Source organism: Rhinatrema bivittatum, chromosome 3, assembly GCF_901001135.1.
Source record: "Rhinatrema bivittatum chromosome 3, aRhiBiv1.1, whole genome shotgun sequence".
NCBI classification, from domain to species: Eukaryota; Metazoa; Chordata; class Amphibia; order Gymnophiona; family Rhinatrematidae; genus Rhinatrema; species Rhinatrema bivittatum.
In genome coordinates this window covers 575,563,352-575,584,100 of record NC_042617.1, presented here as the reverse complement: position 1 = coordinate 575,584,100, position 20,749 = coordinate 575,563,352, and positions in this window count along the sequence as shown.

The following is a 20,749-nucleotide window of genomic DNA, read 5'->3' as shown; positions in this document are numbered from 1 at the left end:
TGTCCTCTATCTCTATCACTAGCCTGTCATCTTCCTCCCTTCACTGCTTATCCCCTTCCTCCTCCTGCCTTACCCAATCCCTTCCCTCCTGCCTCTTTCTACTCCTGTCCTGGCCTGTTCCTACTTCTACTCCTCCTTCCCCTAGCACTCCTGCCCTCATTGTCCTGCCTCCTCTCCTCCTTCCTCCCCTCCTCTCGCCTCTCCTCTCTTCTCTCCCCGTGCCTCTCACGCTCCATCCTCTCCACATCTTCTACTCCTCCACTCATCTCCTCACTCCTCCATTCCTCTTCCAAACACCTTCTCATTCCTCCGCTCATCTCTTCCACTCACCTCCTCCACACACATCCTCACTTCTCCACTCACCTCCTCTACACACATCATCTACACACCTCCTCTGCACATCTCCTCACTCCTCCATTCATCCTCTTCACTCCTCTTCACTCCTCCACTCATCTTCCACACACCTCCTCACTCCTCCACTCACCTCCTCCACAGAAAAAGACAAACAGATAAATGTGACAAGCAACAAAAACTTTCACACACATAGCAACCAAGACAAAGACAAAGACAAAGGTCAAGGTAAACACAAGGAAAAACAGTGAAGAACAGGACAACATACTCAGAAATCGCAATAAGAACTCTTAATCCATTAAACCACAACTCACCTCCTCTCTCCTCTAACCCACACATCAATACATCCACAAAGAGGCAGCTCCAGGAAGCCTGTATCTATAAACCAGAAAAAATAACACAGCATGCACTAATTTATGCTAGCCACGTAATATGATGCAGCACGCACTGACACAATGTGCCACACTGTGATGCAATGCGTGACGCACTGACACAACACCGTGTGTGCAGACATGCCACGTGCAGTATTTACCTATGCAATGCGGCAGGTTGCACATTTCCTAAACACGACCCTTTTTTATCGCGGGCACTATTTTTGCTATATTTATAGCGATTTGATGAATCTAGGTCTTAATTTGTTCTCCTAAAATTATAGTTTTAATTCATATCCCTATCTGTACAAGCTCAATATATAAGGTGAAATTATTTTGTAACTTTAAATGATGTAGTAAATATTGAATATCAAACATAAATTCAATACCTACTGTGCTTCAATGTTTTATCTGAAATCATGTAAACCAGAAATAAAATTTTATTTCCTTTTTTAAATATATAATAAAAAGGAGTACATTTAGTAATTTGTGAAGTGTGGCAGTCAGAGCACCAGTACTAGAAACCATTTACCCACAGACTTATTATATTTTCATAGAGACCTAATACTATACATCATGCAGTGCAAAAAACATGCATACTGTATATCAATATATGGATGCAATTAAAAGAGGCAGTGCCAAGAGCAATGTTAGAGCAGGCCTGGTAAAGTATGTACAAGAATTTCATTCTGAACCTCCTACTCTACCCCCTGCATTCTCTAGCCTGTGCACTTTGCACCTGCAGCCTAAGTGTGGGAAAGAATCCCAGTAGCACAGGCCCACCCTCAAATATTCAAAGGGAAAACTGCAAGTACCACAGGGAGTTTGAAGATTGACTTCTATAAAGTTTTTAAAACAGACTTTCCTTTCCCTTCCCAGGGGCCGGTGGGAATGAGGATGCTGGCCTTCCAGAGTCTAGGGTGCTTCTTCAACTTCTCTGGGCTTCCTTAACTTCCAGAGTCCTCAGCTTCCTCAACTTTCAGAGTCTTCCTCAACTTCCAGAGTTTTCCAGAGTCTTCTTCAACTTCCAGAGTCCTCAACTTCCAGAGTCAACTTCCAGAGTCAACTTCCAGAGTCCTCAACTTCCTCAACTTCCAGAGTCTTCCTCAACTTCCAGAGTCTTCCAGAGTCTTCCTCAACTTCTGGAGTCCTCAACTACCAGAGTCAACTTCCAGAGTCAACTTCTAGAGTCCTCAACTTCCAGAGTCTTCCTCAACTTCCAGAGTCCTCCTCAACTTCCAGAGTCCTCAACTTCCTCAACTTCCAGAGTCCCTCAACTTTCAGAGTCTTCCTCAACTTCCTCAACTTCCAGAGTCCTCAACTTCCTCAACTTCCAGTCTAAGATGCTTCTTCAACTTCTCGGGGCTTCCTCCTCTCACAGTTGCTCCTGTAAGGAAAGCATGAGCTTGTCTGGTCCAGGTAATTTAACATTTTGGGGGGGTTCGGGAGGGTGGGGGAGTGTAAGGAATTTGTTTTAAAAGGTCGGGGTGGGTTTAGAGGTTGTGTTGGTGTGCCGGTTTTCCCACCCTCCCCCAAATAATTCCCTTGCCCATCGATGTCATTGCTGGTTGTAGAGGTGTAAAGCCAGCCCAGTTCTGTCGGTACTCTCTGAGTAGGCCCTTTCAAGTAACCTAATGCTCCAGAGATATGCCCTGAGGCTTATTAATAAAATATCAGTGCCAGAACTTACCGGGTCTCATCAGGCAGAGGAGCCTGTGCTTTGCTCCCCAATCCACTGAAGGATACTGATGGAAACCAATTCCTTAACTTACAAACCTCTGTGCTGGGAGTTTCCTCCTACAGATGGATTTCAAGTCCTTTGCTTCTGTTCAAGTTGCTTCACTCTAGGAGTGAGTGCATTGTTACAACTGCAAACCTACCCCCTGAAGTAAGGGATTGGCCAAAGCCAGGCTAAAATGGGTTGCCGAGAAGAGAGAGCTGTTTTCAGCAACCAGAAGGTCACCCCGGCTCTTTAGTGTGAGTGAATTCATCTCTGTTGGGACAAAGCTCTTCCCTTCTTTCCCAGTTTCCCTAGCCTTGCTCCAGTCTGCCTTGCCACCTGCTTCAACCGTAGTCTCTTCTAGCTTTCAATTTGATTTGCCTTGCTTCAATCTCCAATCCAAGTCGAGTGTCCTGCCTGCCAAGTTCCACACTGTAGCTCCATGTTCCAGCCTTCGTCAGTTCCAGTGCTTGCCAAGTTTTCAGCCTGCTCAGCTTTAAACTATAGTTCCATGTTCCAGTCCTTGTTATGTTCCAGCCTGCCAAGCCTGCAGGAAACTATGGTTGAAAGCCATAGTTTCCTGCAAGCTAAGCTTGTGAGCGATCAGTCATACATTTAGCAGCATCGCTCACAGGTTTCAAATGGTCGCTCGCAGACATTTTTCTTTCTGCTGTATACAGAAACGAAATGCTAACAACCTGTGTTCAAAATTGTTGGTTTAAAAAAAATTATTGCTCACGCACACAAAAAAAGTGCACACATCTAGTCACTCCTTGGAGGGTTACAACTTGTAACCCTCCAAGGAGTATGTGTTCACAGCAGACCTGACAATTTGTTGTGAGCATATACTCCACTCCAGCTTTGCCAGTTGGCCGAAGTAGCTCTAAATGCATAATTGAAGCCTTAGCTGTTAGAAGCAGCCTCATAACCAGGTGTCTACCCTGGTTTCCATGTGCAGGCGCAGCTTCAGAACCAGTGTTCTAAAAGGTTTAATTGCATCTAAATCTTGTTACTGCTTGGAGATAGCCAGGCTATTTGTTCGTAGTTTTGTTTTCTTAAAGTTTGGCGCCTGCTTCAGAGTAATTGCCATAGGTTTGCAGCCCAAGTTAGTGCACATCCCGATGTTAAGATTTTTTTTATATAGTTTTACTGACTAAATATTGATTTGCTGCTCTGGAATTTACGCTATTGCTCTACAAGATTGCACGAACAATCAACAGTACTGATTAGAAAGAACCTCACTGAATTTTTGGAGCAAAAGCATAATGGGATAAAAGCCATACAGATCCGAAGGGAAGTGTCAGCAAAAAGGACCATATTTCAAGATTTTACCATTAGCAATAACGGAGTTGGAAATTCAGGTAACAACAGCTGGAAATTACTGCAGTAAAACCTAACAAATTACCAACTAAATGCCTGTCGCTGTGGCCTGAAATAATGTGCATCTGAAACTGGAATGAAAATTACGTATGAAACAGCCCCACTTACAAGCCATCCATTGAATACTTGTGAAAGATGAATCTAATTGAGAAACACAACGTTGGCCTTATCTATTCTTATTATTGCACTGTCACTTTTATAAGGTTATATTTCTGCATTTAGTCTCATATACTTTGCTCTGTAGCATAGCAGCTGAGAAGATTTCAAGATATTAAAGCATACAGGTTGGTAGGTGGGAGCTAATAATGTATTTGTGAAGCTGTTTCTAGAAAGGCCATGGGGATTTGTTTGTTTGTAATATTAATGATTTAGAGAGCATCTTTTTAGAAATCCAAAAATCCTGTATGTTTTGTAATTATAATACCACCTCTTGGGTAGACTGTCTGACTACCAATTCTGATGTGTGACCTTTAGATGTTAAAGTCATGGGTGGGAGTGAGTACACAACTAACCTCCACATTCACATCATATTAAAAGTACTACCCTGTGCTGCATGCTATAAAATAAATTATTACAAGGAAGATTGGGGGACATTTCCAATCCGGTAACTGGCTTATTCTAATTCATCTTTTCTTCAAACCCAAACAAGTGTCATCTTTCCTATCGATACAGTAGTAGAGGGTTTTAAACAGTATTGGCATAGTCTCCAGTACTCATCTATAATATCATCGCTGGATTATTACTATGCCAGTCTAAAAAAATGTACCCCAATTGGAGAAGAATCCACTTCTCTCCCTGAAATCGTTCACATCCCCAACACGATCTCACATTGCAGTGAGACACAACCCTCCCCACAGATACTGCACAAGTCCCCTTACTCCCTGAAATCACACAGTGACAGGCAAGGCCTGATCTCTTTATTAAGTGACAACCTCACTCAGGGCCATAAAAAAAACCTATTGCGTCAGTATTGACTTTTGTTTCAAAGATTATCATAGTATCAACAAACTCTCCAAATGCATTGCAATAGGGAATTTAAAAAAAAAAGTACATGTCTTATGGTGTATAGGAAGGTGCTCGCCTTACAGTGATGAGACGGTGTTATCCGTGTAAGCTTCCTGCGATTGGCTGCATGAAACCATTCAGCTCTTTGTATTTTTAGACAACTTCCTGCCCACCCGAAATTCTTCTTTTACCCTGCTAGCTTTAATATACTTCTGCCTCCTTGCTTATGTCAGGTACTCTTTTACCACCAGCCTGCCCCACAAATCCTCTGAAGACTGGATTTTCCCTTCAAATAAATATAGAAAGGTTAGAAAGCAATCACCATCTAGCACCAGAGGTCAAAGACAAGCCTGCATGCAGTATAAATGTAGCAAAAATCAGTTTTGTCGCTCATCAAGCCAACAATCTAAGCAGCAAACCATTTAGTGGCATTTAGGTTCCACAAAAAAATATGTTTGCTTTATTTAACACGAGACTGACTCAGTTCTCTCAGTAATAAACCGTTGCCTAACCTTTGTTGTCTTGGACTCCAATTTAAGGGCCTATGAACTCGAGCTAGCGCTAAAAATGTTTATTGTGCATGTGCTAAAAAATGTAGGTGGCAATAATTAAATTGTCGTCATTGATGCAAAGTCCACAGGCACTTTTAACTCACAGGCTTTGCACCAATAATTAAAGCAAAAGTGCATATATATACTTTTCCTTTAATTATTGCCCTGGGAAAAAGTACCCACAGGGATTCACTCCTGCCATTTCTTGTGGATACCTTTCTTCTTGGAAATAAAGTACAGTACATAGATTTGAAACCGATGCCTGCCTGTGCATGTTATGTGCCCCTCCTGACTTACACATGCACTTGGGAATGCCTCAATACAATGCAGACGTAATTATGCGCAATGTAGGATACTATATGAAATTTGACTTGCTTTTTTGTGTGGACAATTTTCAATCAACCAATTTTCATTATCATATGTCCATTAAGTGGCATTATAATGTGCACATAGGGAAGGCAATATTGAAAGTTGTTTCCATATAAAACACTTTTATCCAGGAAAACAACTTTCAATATTGCCATGCCTATGTGTACATTATAATGCCACTTACTGGGCATATGAGACAAAAAAAAATTATCGAGCACCTTAAAAATAAAGGGGTAGATTTTAAAACGGCCATGCTCGTAAACCCTGGGATGCGTGTAATTGCTGGGGCTTTAAAAGTGAGCGGTCTGGGGGGAGGGGGGGTGGTGAGGTCCGGGGGGTGGGGCGAGGCTAGAGGCGCTCAGTACAGTGGCCATTTGCCACTGTGCTGGTGCGCACAACTTGTTTCTGCTCCTTTATAGGAGCAAAAGGTAAAACAAAAACAATTGGGGTAGTTGGGATAGGGGGAGAGTAGGATAGGGGAAGGGGAAGGGGAAGGGAGGTTAGGGTAGGGGATTGGAGCGGACTGGGAGGGAAATGGGGAAGGACCTGAAGCACTGCCGTGCGATTTTGCAAAATTAAACACACCCCCCCTTGCGTGCGCCGACCCTGCATTTTTATAACATGCGTGTGCATATGGACGCACATACGTACTTTTTGAAAATCTACCCCAAAATGTGCCTCCATGCTCAGTTGCTCACACTATTATCCTGCATGTACCTGAATGTAATTGACTTTGAAGTGCCTATAAGTTAAAATATAAAAAAAATCAAACCACAAAATGCATTGATCAATTAGTGTGACCGTTACTGAATGGAAGCTAAATAGCATAATCATGTGAGACTGAGTATGCTCAGTTCTCTTTTGCTTAAGTTCAAAGGGTATACAAGAAAGCCTGAAAGAAAGTGTAGAGGGGGGAGCGTGTCAGTACCAAGGACAGAAATGGGAAAGATGCTACATTCTAGAAGAGGAAACATAGAAACATGGAAATGACGGCAGAAGAAGACCAAACGGCCCATCCAGTCTGCCCAGCAAGCTTTCACATTTGTTTGTTTTTTTCTCATACTTATCTGTTACTCTTGGCCCTTAATAACCTTTTGGTTCCAATTCCCTTCCACTCCCGCCATTAAGGTAGAGAGCAATGCTGGAACTGCATCTAATTGAAATATCTAGCTTAATTGGTTAGGGATAGTAACTGCCTCAATAAGCAAGCTACTCACACGCTTATTTGTTTTCCCAGTCCGTACAATTCAGTCCTTGTTGGTTGTTGTCTGAATATAAATCCACTTTTCTTCATTCCCCCTGCCATTGAAGCAGAGAGCTATGCTGGATATAATTGAAAGTGAAGTATCAGGCTTAATTGATTCAGGGTAGTAACCGCCGTAACAAGCAAGCTACACCCATGCTTAATTATTTACCCAGACTATGTAATTCAGTCCTTGTTGGTTGTTGTCTGAATATAAATCTTATTTTCTTCATTCCCCCTACAGTTGAAGCAGAGAAGATAAAAGGAGATTAGAAAACTAACATGAGTGGATATTTATAAATTTCTATCCTCTATGCCAGTAACGTACATCAAAGAGAATGTGGTTGAGAAGAGAATGGAAGATGGAAGTAGATGATGCAAGGAATATTTGGCCACTTTGACTCAAAAGGCCATACCCCCATCATCCATCACCCTGCAATGTAGGTACTGCAATGGCTACACCATACAGTCTGCTAGTGCCTCAAAGCTCAAAGAAAATAACTCTGTAATCAAACCACATTTTTCCACTTTTATGACATCAATGACAGACATAAAACATCGGGCATAAGGTACATAAAGAAATGAAATTGAAAAATGTACTTCATCATACTTCATTGTACAACATACAATGCTACCAGAAAAGCACGCAGTGAAATGAATTCTGGATGGGTCGGGAGAGGAGTTAATTAAGTAGTTAACCAAGAAGTTAACAGAACAGTTAGTTAATAAGAAAATATGTTCTTAGAGCAGATACCAAGAACCGTTGATATACAATTCTTTGTTATGTGGCACTGCTCTTTTGTTATCTCAGTTGATGATGTTCAACCTGACTTTCTGTATGTACACCATTCACAAAATCCAATAAATATGTTTGAAAAAAAACAATAGGGCATTTAACAGGGTGGTCTGGTCATGAGGATGCTAGAAAATCATTCAAAAAGTTACAGAGATTGTATGTGCCACACCAGTTTTAAGAATCCCAGACGTCTTCTAAAAGTTTATCCTGCACATTGATGCCCCATGAATAGGATAGAACTCCAACTCTTGATATAGGTATAAAATGTACCACAAAGAAACCAGATGTGCCTTGCTGGAGAAAGAATGCTTGGAAATTAAAATTGTAATTCTTACCAAGTTAAAACAAATAGGCCTGGACCCACACGTTAGACAGACAAGGCTGCAAACAAGGCTTCATGAGCAATAAGAGGATAACTTTCCAATGACTGCGCACAGCGGTATTATATATGCTTGTATGTGGCTGTGAGTAGTTTCACCATAGTATTTTATAACATGCATGCATCACATATGTGCATGTTATATAATATACATATATTTACCCCACAAAATGCGCACATATGTAATGCATTCAAACCATGAATTTCCATGCATAGAACACACACACTTTACCCATTTATTTTAAAAATATACATGCATATATTTTATATATGAAAATAAAGTAGGACTTACTTGAGTAAATAAGTGCCTTTTAAAACATATGTGCGTGAATGAAATTGCCAATTTGAACAATCCACCAGTTTGCCCAGTCTTTCTCCAGGTCATTGAGTCCCTTCTAGTTCTTCCGCCTGAATTCCCCCCATTCACCCAGACTTCCTACAAGTCAGTACCAAACAATAAACACATTTAATATCACTTATACCAGATCCAAGTAGTACAGAAGGATTTCCAGTGTCTTGAGAAGGAGATGAAACTCATGGTAGAGAATACTGCCTTTTCTGAAATATTACCTGTTCACGGAAAGGAAAACATACACCAGATCCCTCAAGGCTAGAGACTGGAAATGAAGAACATTGGGGTGCATGGGGGTAACCTGCATGGAGCGGCAGTTACTACCTTTAGCAGAAGGCATGGGGATTACCACCCTTACCCAGTTAGCCCTGATGCTTTTAGAGCAACTGCAACACTGCACTCTATTTTGACGGTGGGGGCAAAAAGGGGAATAGGATTCAGATGACAGCCAACACTGGGACGCAACTTTTTACAGTCCAGGGTACAGATATACAGATAATAGAGAAAAAGCACAGGACTGCTTCTACAGCCAAGTCCCAAAGCAAAGCACTCTCAAGCACATTCATGAAGGTTGCTCACCCCATAAAAATAATTGCTAGTTATAGGTTTGATAGTTGCTTGATTTTGATTGAAATTATTACTACCCTTAACATAAAGTTTGGGCATGGAGCAGCAGTTACTACCCTTAAGAGAAATATGGGTGTAACCGGCACGGAGCGGCAGTTACTACCATAAGAAACTTGCTGGGCAGACTAGATGGACCATTTGGTCCTTTTCTGCCATCATTACTATGTTACTATGTTTTAAATAGTAGGTATAATAATATATGCAAGAACACTGGAAAATAATATATGCATGTAAGTGTGTTTTAAAATACCAACATGCAGATAACTGTTGTTCCCATCCAGCAGACTGTCCCTTTATTATGCGCATATATGTAGATAAGAAAGTTAAAATATGGGCTTTTATAAAATACTAAATACACGAATAGAGACTACTCACCACCATGCATATATGCTCATCTGGGCACATGTAACATTTTGAAAATTCCCCTTTCAATGAGTACTTAACATTTGTAGAGAACACAAGAATAATCACATATCCATGGTCTGAAAATATGTAAAAAAAAAAAAAACACCCCAGTGAGAATACTCATGGGGGAAGGAACAGAGTCGAGATACCTGTTATTTATGCAGGCAGATGATATAATTCTGAATCTAGGCTGGGTTTTCTGACTTTTTGGCTGTGAACTTGCTGAGTGCAGCTTTCAGGATGTGGTTGGTTACTGCCACTCCGTTAATTATGCCAACAGTGGAAGGCGATATTGTTTTGCCAAGCAGACCTGTGGCAAAACATCTGCAACCAAAGTTAAGAGACCTGTCCTTCAAATGGTAAATGTGCCTTATTTTTCTGTTGGTTCTGAAAACTGAAGTGAAGAGGGTGTTTTATTTTTATCAACACTTTAGGCAGCTCTAAGCTATTCACTTTTGTTGTTGTGAATTGCCCAAAATAAACTGCACTTGAAAATTGCTCACTGATGTGGCTGAGCCGTCTTCAATTTACCCACCCGGTCTCCCGTCGCTAATGACACTTTTTCGGATTTCCAGCTGGGATTGTGATACTTGCATTGGAAAGACTATGCTGGCTTACCCTAACACCTACATTATGCCACAGGAAACATCACACTCTCTTTTTCTAAGCCTCAGATGACTTTCAATCACAATCTTATTCTCTCTCACATACACATATACTCAATCAGGGCTTAATTTGTAGACAGAAAGAGCCTTAGTCTGACCCTTGGTCTGACCCAGTATGGTAATTTCTTATGTTCTTATATTCTTAGGAGGGGATGAGATGCATAAGGCCAGGGTCAGGTTTGACTGTGCATAGGGGCAGGATCAGGGCCAGGTACTATTTCTCACTCTCCTCTCCCCTCTCACACATACCCAAATCAAAGCCATGTGGCTACCCTTGTCTCAGGGTAAGTAGCTCCAACACTCTCTGTTCTTCTCTGCTTCCTCCAAGGGCTGCGGGGCAATAAACGATCCATGCAACTACTGGCTCTGTTCTGTTTCCTCGGGAGAGCCAGTACTGACTGATATGCATTAGAGATGTGAATCGTGTGCCAGATCGTCTTAACGATCAGATTCGGCTTTCGGGGGGGGGGGGGGGGGGAATCTGATCGTTAAGATATGTGAATTGGAATCGTTTCCGATTCCAATTCACATCGCTAATTTTTTTTTTAGGGAGACCCACGCCGCTAAAAAAATAAAAACCCACCCGACCCTTTAAATCGACCCCACTCTCCCAACCCCCCCAAAACCTTTTAAAATTACCTGGTGGTCCAGGGGGGCCTTGGGGGGGCCTCGGGGAGAGATCCAGGGGGGCCTCGGGGAGAGGAGAGATCCAGGGGGGCCTCGGAGAGAGATTTCCCATTCCCAGGCATCAACTGTTCTAAAAAATAATGGCGCCGATGCCCCTTTGCCCTTACCATGTGACAGGGTATCCGTGCCATTGGCCGGCCCCTGTCACATGGTAGGAGCACTGGATGGCCGGCGCCATCTTTAAAGATGGCGCCGGCCATCTTTACTCATCAGCCCCTATTATACTATACTCTATAATAGGGGCTGATGGCCGGCCATCTTTACTCATCAGCCCCTATTATACTATACTCTATAATAGGGGCTGATGAGTAAAGATGGCCGGCACCATCTTTAAAGATGGCGCCGGCCATCCAGTGCTCCTACCATGTGACAGGAGCCGGCCAATGGCACGGATACCCTGTCACATGGTAAGGGCAAAGGGGCATCGGCGCTATTTTGTTTTGGAACAGCTGATGCCTGGGAACGGGAAATCTCTCCCCGAGGCCCCCCTGGACCACCAGGTAATTTTAAAAGGTTTTGGGGGGGGTCGGGAGGGGGGGTCGATTTAAAGGGTTGGGTGGGGTTTTTTTTTTTAGCGGCACGGGCCTCCCTAAAAAAAAAGGGTCGGGAGGGTGGGGGAGGCTAAGGGGGGTCGATTTAAAGGGTCAGGTGGGTTGTTTTTTTTTATCGGGCCATCGGCGCCATTTTAATTAGTGGCAGCCAAAATCGCGCCGATGGCCCGAGAGCGGGAGATCGCGCCGGGACCCCCCCCCCCCCCCACTGGACCACCAAGTAATTTAACATTTTGGGGGGGTTCGCGAGGGTGGGGGACGGTAAGGAATTGGTTTTAAAGGGTCGGCGTGGGTTTAGGGGTTGTTTTGGTGTGCTGGTTTTCCCGCCCTTCCCCAAATAATTCCCATGCCCTATTTAACGATACAATACAAATGCCCCTGACGATAAATCGGGGGCATTTGTATTGTATCGTGCACTCTAACGATATAGGACGATTTTAAAATTATCTGACGATAATTTTAATCGTTCAAAAACGATTCACATCCCTAATATGCATTGCTGTCTCTGCTCCGCTTTTTCAGGCCCAAGAAAAAAGGTGGGAGAATGCTGTTCTGGGTATTCTGCCAGAGATTCAGCCCTCGATAGTGGACACAAAAAGGGGTTGAGTTAGCCTAAGTTTGAAAATTATGAGCAGTATTGCCATTCATTCATCAAGACCAGTATTGAAGCCTTGATAATTGGCATTATTGCTCGCAACTTTCAAACTTGTGCTAATTCAAACCTTTCTGTGTGTCTGTTCTTTGCTCTGCAGTGTCTGCTTCAGTACCACCCCTTCCCCGCGATACAGGAGGAGAAGTGGGTGGAGGGGAAACAAGAGATGAGGGGCTGGATTAGGGAGCAGAGTGGCCGACTCTTCTCTGTGTGCTTCAGGCTCAGCCCCTCCTCCTCTCTTCCCTGCAGGCTGCCTGGAGGGGAAGGGCTGGAGCAGAACATTCCTGCTACCCTGCCTCTTAAGATTGAAAATTTGTGCTGGGAACATAAGAACATAAGAACATAAGAAATTGCCATGCTGGGTCGAACCAAGGGTCCATCAAGCCCAGCATCCTATTTCTAACAGAGGCCAAAACCAGGCCACAAGAACCTGGCAATTACCCAAACTCTAAGAAGAACCCATGCTACTGATGCAATTAATAGCAGTGGCTATTCCCTAAGTAAACTTGATTAATAGCCATTAATGGACTTCTTCTCCAAGAACTTATCCAAACCTTTTTTGAACCCAGCTACACTAACTGCACTAACCACCTCCTCTGGCAACAAATTCCAGAGCTTTATTGTGCATTGAGTGAAAAAGAATTTTCTCTGATTAGTCTTAAATGTGCTACTTGCTAACTTCATGGAATGCTCCCTAGTCCTTCTATTATTCGAAAGTGTAAATAACCGATTCACATCTACTTGTTCAAGACCTCTCATGATCTTAAAGACCTCTATCATATCCCCCCTCAGCCGTCTCTTCTCCAAGCTGAACAGCCCTAACCTCTTCAGCCTTTCCTCATAGGGGAGCTGTTCCATCCCCTTTATCATTTTGGTTGCCCTTCTCTGTACCTTTTCAGTCGCAACTATATCTTTTTTGAGATGCGGTGACCAGAATTGCGAACAGGATATTGCTTTCCACCCTATTCCCCCACAAATCTAAGCCCTGCGCTACTTCACACATTCGCACTTGTGCTATAGTGCTTCCTTCCCTATATTATCATATCATCATTAAATGATCTACAACTTCTGCTTACCACACTGAGAAATATATTCACTGAATCAACTATCATCACCTACAAACACCTTCCCAACTTTCCAACTTCTTATCAGTAAGAAACGACTAGATAACAAAAGCAACAGGAACAAAACATACTCTACCCAGCTATAAGAAAAAAAAATACAAGAATTACAAACATACACACATACAATCATTTATAAATCCATGGGTCATTCCCTTGTAATATACATCCTTAGTAAGAAATGCCTTAACAAGTGGTATGGAGTCAAAACAGGCCCTGAAACTGGGATGAACCATCATCAATGAACTATCTTTGACCAGAACATTAACACACCTGTAGAAAACCATTTTTTCCAACTAGGAAACTTTGAGACAGATGTACTGAATTTTTTTTTTTCAGTTTTGTGTCTTTGGGAAAACCCTAAAAGTAAACTTGAAAAACAGAAGAAAGAAAGACAGAAATGTTTTTATATATTCACTTAGTTTAAAAAGATAGATTTAACCAGAATATTAGGGATGTGCATTTTCTAATTTTTAGCAATTTGTGCACGTACATTTTTTACATGTATAAAATTTGATTTTATACATGTATCTACAAACTTATGCACACAAAATTCAATTTTATGTATGTAAAAATGGCATGCATAAACTTACAAGAACAAATGGGTATTTTAAATGAATATGAGACATTTTGATTTGAACTGAAAATGAATCAAGCAAAGATTTTTTTTTCCCATGCACATCCTTACAGAGCATTAGATTCATTATGATAATCTTAACACTTTTTCTTCACAGCCCTGATGAGTCTCTTTCTTCATGGACAAGCAGGACAAACAGCCACCCATGTGGGCTGATGTCCTCCAATGCTGCCGACATGGAAAAAAAAAGCTGTCTCCTAGCTCAAAAAAAATTAAAAGCACTTTGGGAATGGGCAGGAGTTTCCGCTAGGGTTGCCAAGTGGCTCCAGATTTTCAGGACAGGTTGATCCAGCCTTGGTTTTACCCCACTGCATGCTGGGACTTATTCTGATTTCTCTGTTTCATTCCTTAAGAAAAGCAAGACTATAAGTACCTGCATGCAGGTGAGTAAAAACCAGGACTGGATCAACCTGTCCTGAAAATCTGGAGCCAGTTGGCAACCCTAGTTACTGCACAGCTGCTTTATGAGCCACTTCTATTTTTTCATCCACCTCAGCTCTTAAACTGAAATTTTTGTTGCTCTCGCATTTGTTTCAGCTGTCACCATCATTTTTCAATTGCTCTTTTCATTTCTTTTCAAGTTTTTGTTTTTATCATGTGGAGCCAAAAAAAAAAAAATCTTTCTTTTCTTTTTCATGTTGGATAAGTCTCCCAGACCTGGAATGAAGGCCTTTAAATTTTGGGCCTGATTCACTGAGCTGTTTTCCCTTAGACACAGAATGGGGAAAAAAAATCCTTAGTGAATCCGGCCCTATATTTGCAGTGCCAACACAAAATGGGTATCCTGGACTCACATGACTTGTGTCTGAAATGTCTGTGCCTCAGGCACAAATCTAAGTCTGGCCCATGTGGCAAGTTGTCACCAAGAGCCAGGGCCTACAGAAGAATAAAAATGAGGCTGGAATTATCTTTTCCTTCAGAAAAAAGGAATCCACCTCAAGACCAATGCCCTAGAGGGAGGTAGGAGTATGGCTTTTACCCATGGCACAGATAGGAAAAGGAAACATTCCTCATCAATGGATGGCGCCGGCCATCCATTGCTCCTACCATGTGACAGGGGCTGACCAATGGCACCGGTAACCCCTGTGACATAGTAAGGTCAAAGGCTATCGGCACCATTTTGAAAACCGGCAACCGACGGCGTCGGTACAGTAGATGGCTCCCGGATCCCCACTGGACCACCAGGGAGTTTTGGCAAGTCTTGGGGAGGTCAGGAAGGTGGGGGGTTATAGTTAATTAAATTTTAGCCCGGAAACAAATAAGAATGGAACGCATGAATGGATCGGGGCCCCCCCTTGCCGAATGCAATGTATCTGCCCCCCCCCCCCCCACGAATACCGAATGTAACGGATGCGGTCCCTCTGCTCATCCCTATCACTCACCCTCTGCCCAACCTCTGCCCCAAAGCTAGAAGGCTCCACAGTGCATCTGTGAAAAATGCAAGCCTAAGAAATGAGATAGCTCTACCACAGATCCTCTCCACAAGTGCTGGTATCAGAATCGGATAATTCATTATTAAAAGCTCAACAAAAAATGCAATTGCTCTACTACTAGAATGTCATGTTTTGTGCAGAAGTCGTGGACAGACTTAGAGGGTCATTTTCTAACGGGATCGCCTGCGATACCTAGATCGGGGTGGAGTCAGGGCGGTGCGGCACCGGAAGGGGAGAAGTCAGGGCAGCACCAGGGTGGACGCAGCGGAGACATCGCTGGCGGCGAAAAGGTAAGAACCCTTATCGCCTCCAGTAACGTGCCCAATAGCACCACCTTTCACGGTGGCGCTATTGGTTTGTGAAAGCCGGCAGCGATGACACCGCGGTAGTGTGATCACTGCCAGCTTTCGCAGGCCTGCCCCTACGATTCGCCCCACCCACTCCCCAATACCACGCGATTTTCAAAGGCCTGCGATTTTAGAAAATTCAGGCCTTAGTTTCCAATTACATGTTTGATGTCCACTTAACATCAAAAGAGAATCCTAGTCCCCATCCTATCCTGGCCTCACCAAAGACCTGTATTGGTTTTTGGTGAGGCCTCAACTGGAATATTCTGTTCAGTTCTGGAGATCGTATCTCAAAAAGGACAGAGACAGGACTGAAATGGCCCAGAGCAAGGCAAACAAGATGATGTGGGGTCTGTATCAAAAGTCATTTGAGAAGAGACTGAAGGACCTGAACATTAGGGATGTGAATTTGTCTGGAACAAATGGGACCCTATTTGTTTCATTCCTGGGTCCCCAAAATGAATGGAGGGGGACCCAGGAATAAAACAAATCTTATTCATTCCATTCATTTTCATCTCCATTTGATTTATATGGCCCATCACAGTCTTTGGGCCATAGAAATGATTGGAAAACAGGTGTGAGTAACTATAGCAACAAGTCATTTCCTGTGAGTCATGTGTGACCTCACTACCTTGTCAGAGTCTGGATTGGACATGTTGGCAATGAGATCACTGACATGGAAAATCACTGGAAGCATTTTTCTAATTTAGCCTTTCGTTGCTCTCTGGATCTTGTGTTACTGACTCTGAAGTCTGAGCATGTGCTAGAACTACTGCATTCCTTCTCCAGGCTTGATAGGAGAAGGACATAGTATTTTGGAGTTCTCACAGAGTTTATCAAAAAGCTTTTTGTCTGTTTCTAACACAGTGCCGCACTGGACTTACTCTCACTGTTGCCAGTCAGGAGAGAAAGACAGGCAGTGGCACTTGCACTGTTGCTGATTTTAATCTCCACCGGGGAAGGGTGTGGGTGGGAGAGAGTGTGAGAGTTGCAGCAGTGCTACTGATATTTTGTCTCTGGGCACTAAGAAGGTGCAGTGCACAGAGTCTGAAGCATATCAGGCTGCCGCCAGGCGTCTGCTTTGGTATGAGGAGCCTGTCAGCAGTCAGCACTAGTACACTGCACTGCACAGTCCGTGTGTCTGTGACAGTTCTGCACACGCACACATTAGAGGGGTACAGGTACAGTATTACTAATAAATAAATAAATAAATAAATAAATAAATTAAAAAAAAGTCCTTTTACTGTCCAAAACCCTATTAGGCAGTGACAAATTCCATCATGTCAGGGAAAGGCAGAGGAAAGAATAATTTTGATAGGGGAAGCACTAAAAGAGGGAATCCTGCATCTAAACTAAAGAGGGACTTTTTCCAGTCCAAAATGGCAGGAGAGACAGGCAGCCCCAGCCAGAAGAAATTTACATTTGGAGGGGATGTGCCACCATCACCAGTTTCTCTCCATGTTGTTTTGGAGCAGAGGGAAAAAGTGGCAGATGCACAATCTAGAAATTTTTCATAAATTAAACTACTCTGTGGCTACTTTAAAGCTCTTAGAAACAAAGCGTCAAGAGCTGACAATTTTAGAAGTGGGCAAGATTAGGAAGTCACTTAAATAGAAAAGACTGACGTTCTGTGAACATGGGGATAAACTAGGTGCTCTATTGGCTGGAGAAGGCAAGAAGACAACTACTAGATCCTTTATATTAAGTCTTACAAAGCCCACAGGAAAAGTTAAAACAATTCAAATAGAAACAGAGAAGATTTTCGTTCTGTATTTTGCTGCTCTCTATTCAGACCCTACTGCAGTAGATGAAAGTAGAATTCAGGATTAATTGGCTCCACTACAATTGGCCCAATTGGTGGGAACCCAGATAAAAAAAATTGTCTGTGCCTATTTCTTTGCTCGAGGTGCAAACTAAAGATAAGGCACTGCTAAGTGGTAAATGCCCAGTCCCAGATGGGTATTATCTTGACCTTTTTAAGAAATATCTTCTGGAGCTGGAATTTTTCCTTCTGCCAGTCTTTAATGGGGCTGATAAGCGGGAACATGGTTTGGGGGACATGACAGATGCTATGTATCTCTCATTTCCAAACTGGGAAAGGATGCCCTGGACTGTGGCTCACATTGGCCCATCTCCCTGCTAAATTCAGATGTAAAGATTCTGGCTAAAGTGTTACAACTGAGGTTCGAAGATGTTTTGTGTAGTCTGGTGCATATGGCAGACTGGATTTTCCAAGGATAGGCTGTCCATTTTTATTTTACATTTTACACCTCACGAGGCATTAAGGTGTCCCTGGCTTGATGGTTTCTTTGGATGCCAAAAAAGCCTTTGCTAGGCTCTCCTGGCCTTTTCTTTTTATTGTCATGTCGGTGTTCCCGATCAGTTCATAGTTTGGGTTTGGTCCATGTATGCTAGGTCCAGGGCTCTTTTAATTGTGACTGGTGTATTATTTCTCTTTTTTTTAAACTTGTTTTTACTATAGCACAGAGAACTAGGCAGGGATAACCTTTATTCCTTCTTCTATTCAATCTGGCCATGGAACCTTTGGCCGCTGCTATTTGGCAATGTCCTACTTTACTTGGTTTCAGGTTTGGAGGTCGGGATAAAAGAAGAGTGTCACTGAATGCTGATGATGTTTTGGTATATCTGACAGATCTTCAATCCTCAGGCCCGGCTTTAATCGCAATGCTGGCTGATTATGGAGAAGTCTTGGGGCATAAAGTTAATTTTGATTAATCTGAACTTTTCCCACTAGGAGCCAAAATCACAATTTCAGATTGTCTTTCTACCCTTCAGGTAGCAAAAGAAAGCATTAAATAATATTTGAGAGTGCAGATTTCTGCGCTAAAACCTTTGTGCTCGTGTTTTGTCAATTAAAGCAAAATATGACTGAATGAGAACATTTAAACCTAGCTTGGGCGGGCAGGATTAATCTCCTTAAAATGAATATGCTTCCTACACGTTTGTACCTTGTTCAGCATATGCCATGCGACATATCGGCTAAATCTTTCATAGATCTTCACCGTACTATTTCCACATTTATATGGTGAAATAGGCAGCCCAGGATTTGGATAACCCAATTTAGGTTACCAAAGAATTGGGGAGGTAATGGCCTTCCAAATCTGAGATTGTATTACTGGGCAGCTAGGGTGGTGGGTCTTAAGGCATGGCTACACAATTCAGAGGCCGTGTCTAGAAAAGGAGCAGGTGGATGTATTGAACCTGGCTATTCTTCCTTTTCTGCCTGTTGATTTACCACTTTCTTGCTTTCTTTGCAGAGCCAGTCCGATGATAGCCCATGCATTGCAAGTTTGGAGACAGGTTATTACATTTTTTGGAAAGAAGATTGACTGGGTCGCCTATCATGGCGATATATGAAAATCCTGCACTTTCTAGTTGTACTTTCTCCCCAGTTTTCAAGACCTGGAGGGCGTGGGAGTTGAATTTTCTAGCCCAGTTGTGGGATGATAATGGCTTCATGTCTTTCTCGCAGCTATGTGAGGAGTTTGATATTCCCCCTACTTCTCCTGCAGATTATCTGCAGTTGAGACAGGCTCTGGGAAGTCAGTTTAAACTTACTACAGCCCTGGGCCCTCTAGATAACTCAGCGTCATATTTAATTGATGCTGATGCCTTCCCAAGAATGTTACCCTGCTCTACCATGGTATTATGACCCCGCGGCCCATCATAGATATCTGAAACTCAGCCTTGAATAGTACTTTAGATGCTAAATCCTGGAAAAAGACATGGATATATGCTTTCTCTTTCTCTGTTTGTACCAGGTGGATAGAGTTAATGGTTAACTTGCTACACAGAACTTATAGAATGCCTATTTTTTTAGAAAGATTTTCCCAGATGCTAGTGCCATTTGTTGGAGGGGATGTGGTGAAAGTGAAATTGGCACATACATGCATATGTGGTGGGACTGTCAGAGGGTGATAGTTATGGCCACTTGTAACTTAGGATATTGCAGATATTCTTGGTATTCCTATACATGTTAAACCAATGTTGGGTCTTCTAGGATGGTGGGAGGGATCCTTAATACCAGTGAAATACAGACCTTTTGTTAGCAGCACACTTCATGATTGCAACCTTTTGGAAAACAAATCCCTACTGTATTATTGGAGTGCTCAAGTAAAGCAATCTCTGATATTGAAAGAATTCAATGTGATCTTCAAGGGGAATTCTTTAGATATGATAGCAATTGGGGTCCATACCATCATTATTATAAAGATGCATAAACTTGAATTTATTATTATTATCATCAATATGGCCTTTTCTGTAACAAGCCCGGTACATTAGCTGGTATGTTGTACTGTGAACTGTGATTTACTAAGACAATGTTTGGTTTCCCTGTTCATTGAATTTGAGTGTGATTACAGTTTGTCACTTTATATGACTAATTGCATGCCAAAAAAATCATTAAAATAGTTACAAAAAAAAAAAAAGAATACCAGTGATACCTTATAACAACTTGTAGTGTCTATCCGTGTACGGATTCCTTCACCAAAGCCAGTAGATGGATCCCTAACTGCTTCAGAACTGTAGAACATCTGTCAGTACACCTGCTGGGTCAAATGTACCTAAAGCTATGACTTTCATTTTTTACTTCTCCAGCTGCCAGCAATAATAATTATTTTATTTTCTGTATTATTCCATATCCTTTGTTGAATACCAATCGGAAACATAATATTTTGTACAAGGGGGATCAACAAATCAGGAAGATTTTTGATTTACTGAAGTGAAGTTCTGCACCTGATCAAGGATTTTTATTTTTATTTTCAGTACAGGCAAGAAAATATTTCTCATGGCTGCTCCTCAGGAGAATATTCATGTGGAATAGCTTCCATGGAAGAAATACCTGAGTACTTCTGAATATCATTCATCAATGTTTCATAATGCTACTCCACAATTTCCATGGCAACTGTATTGGAACACACTCATGTTTTTTGTTTTTTTTTCTGTTTTGTTGTAGTCACGTTTTCCAATATTCTATAGGGAAATATATAATTCTTGAGAACCTCTTGTAATTTTTAATAGGCTGCTGGCTCTTGGAACCATGGGCTAATAAGATAATATAATAAACTATTTGTATATTGAGGTAGCA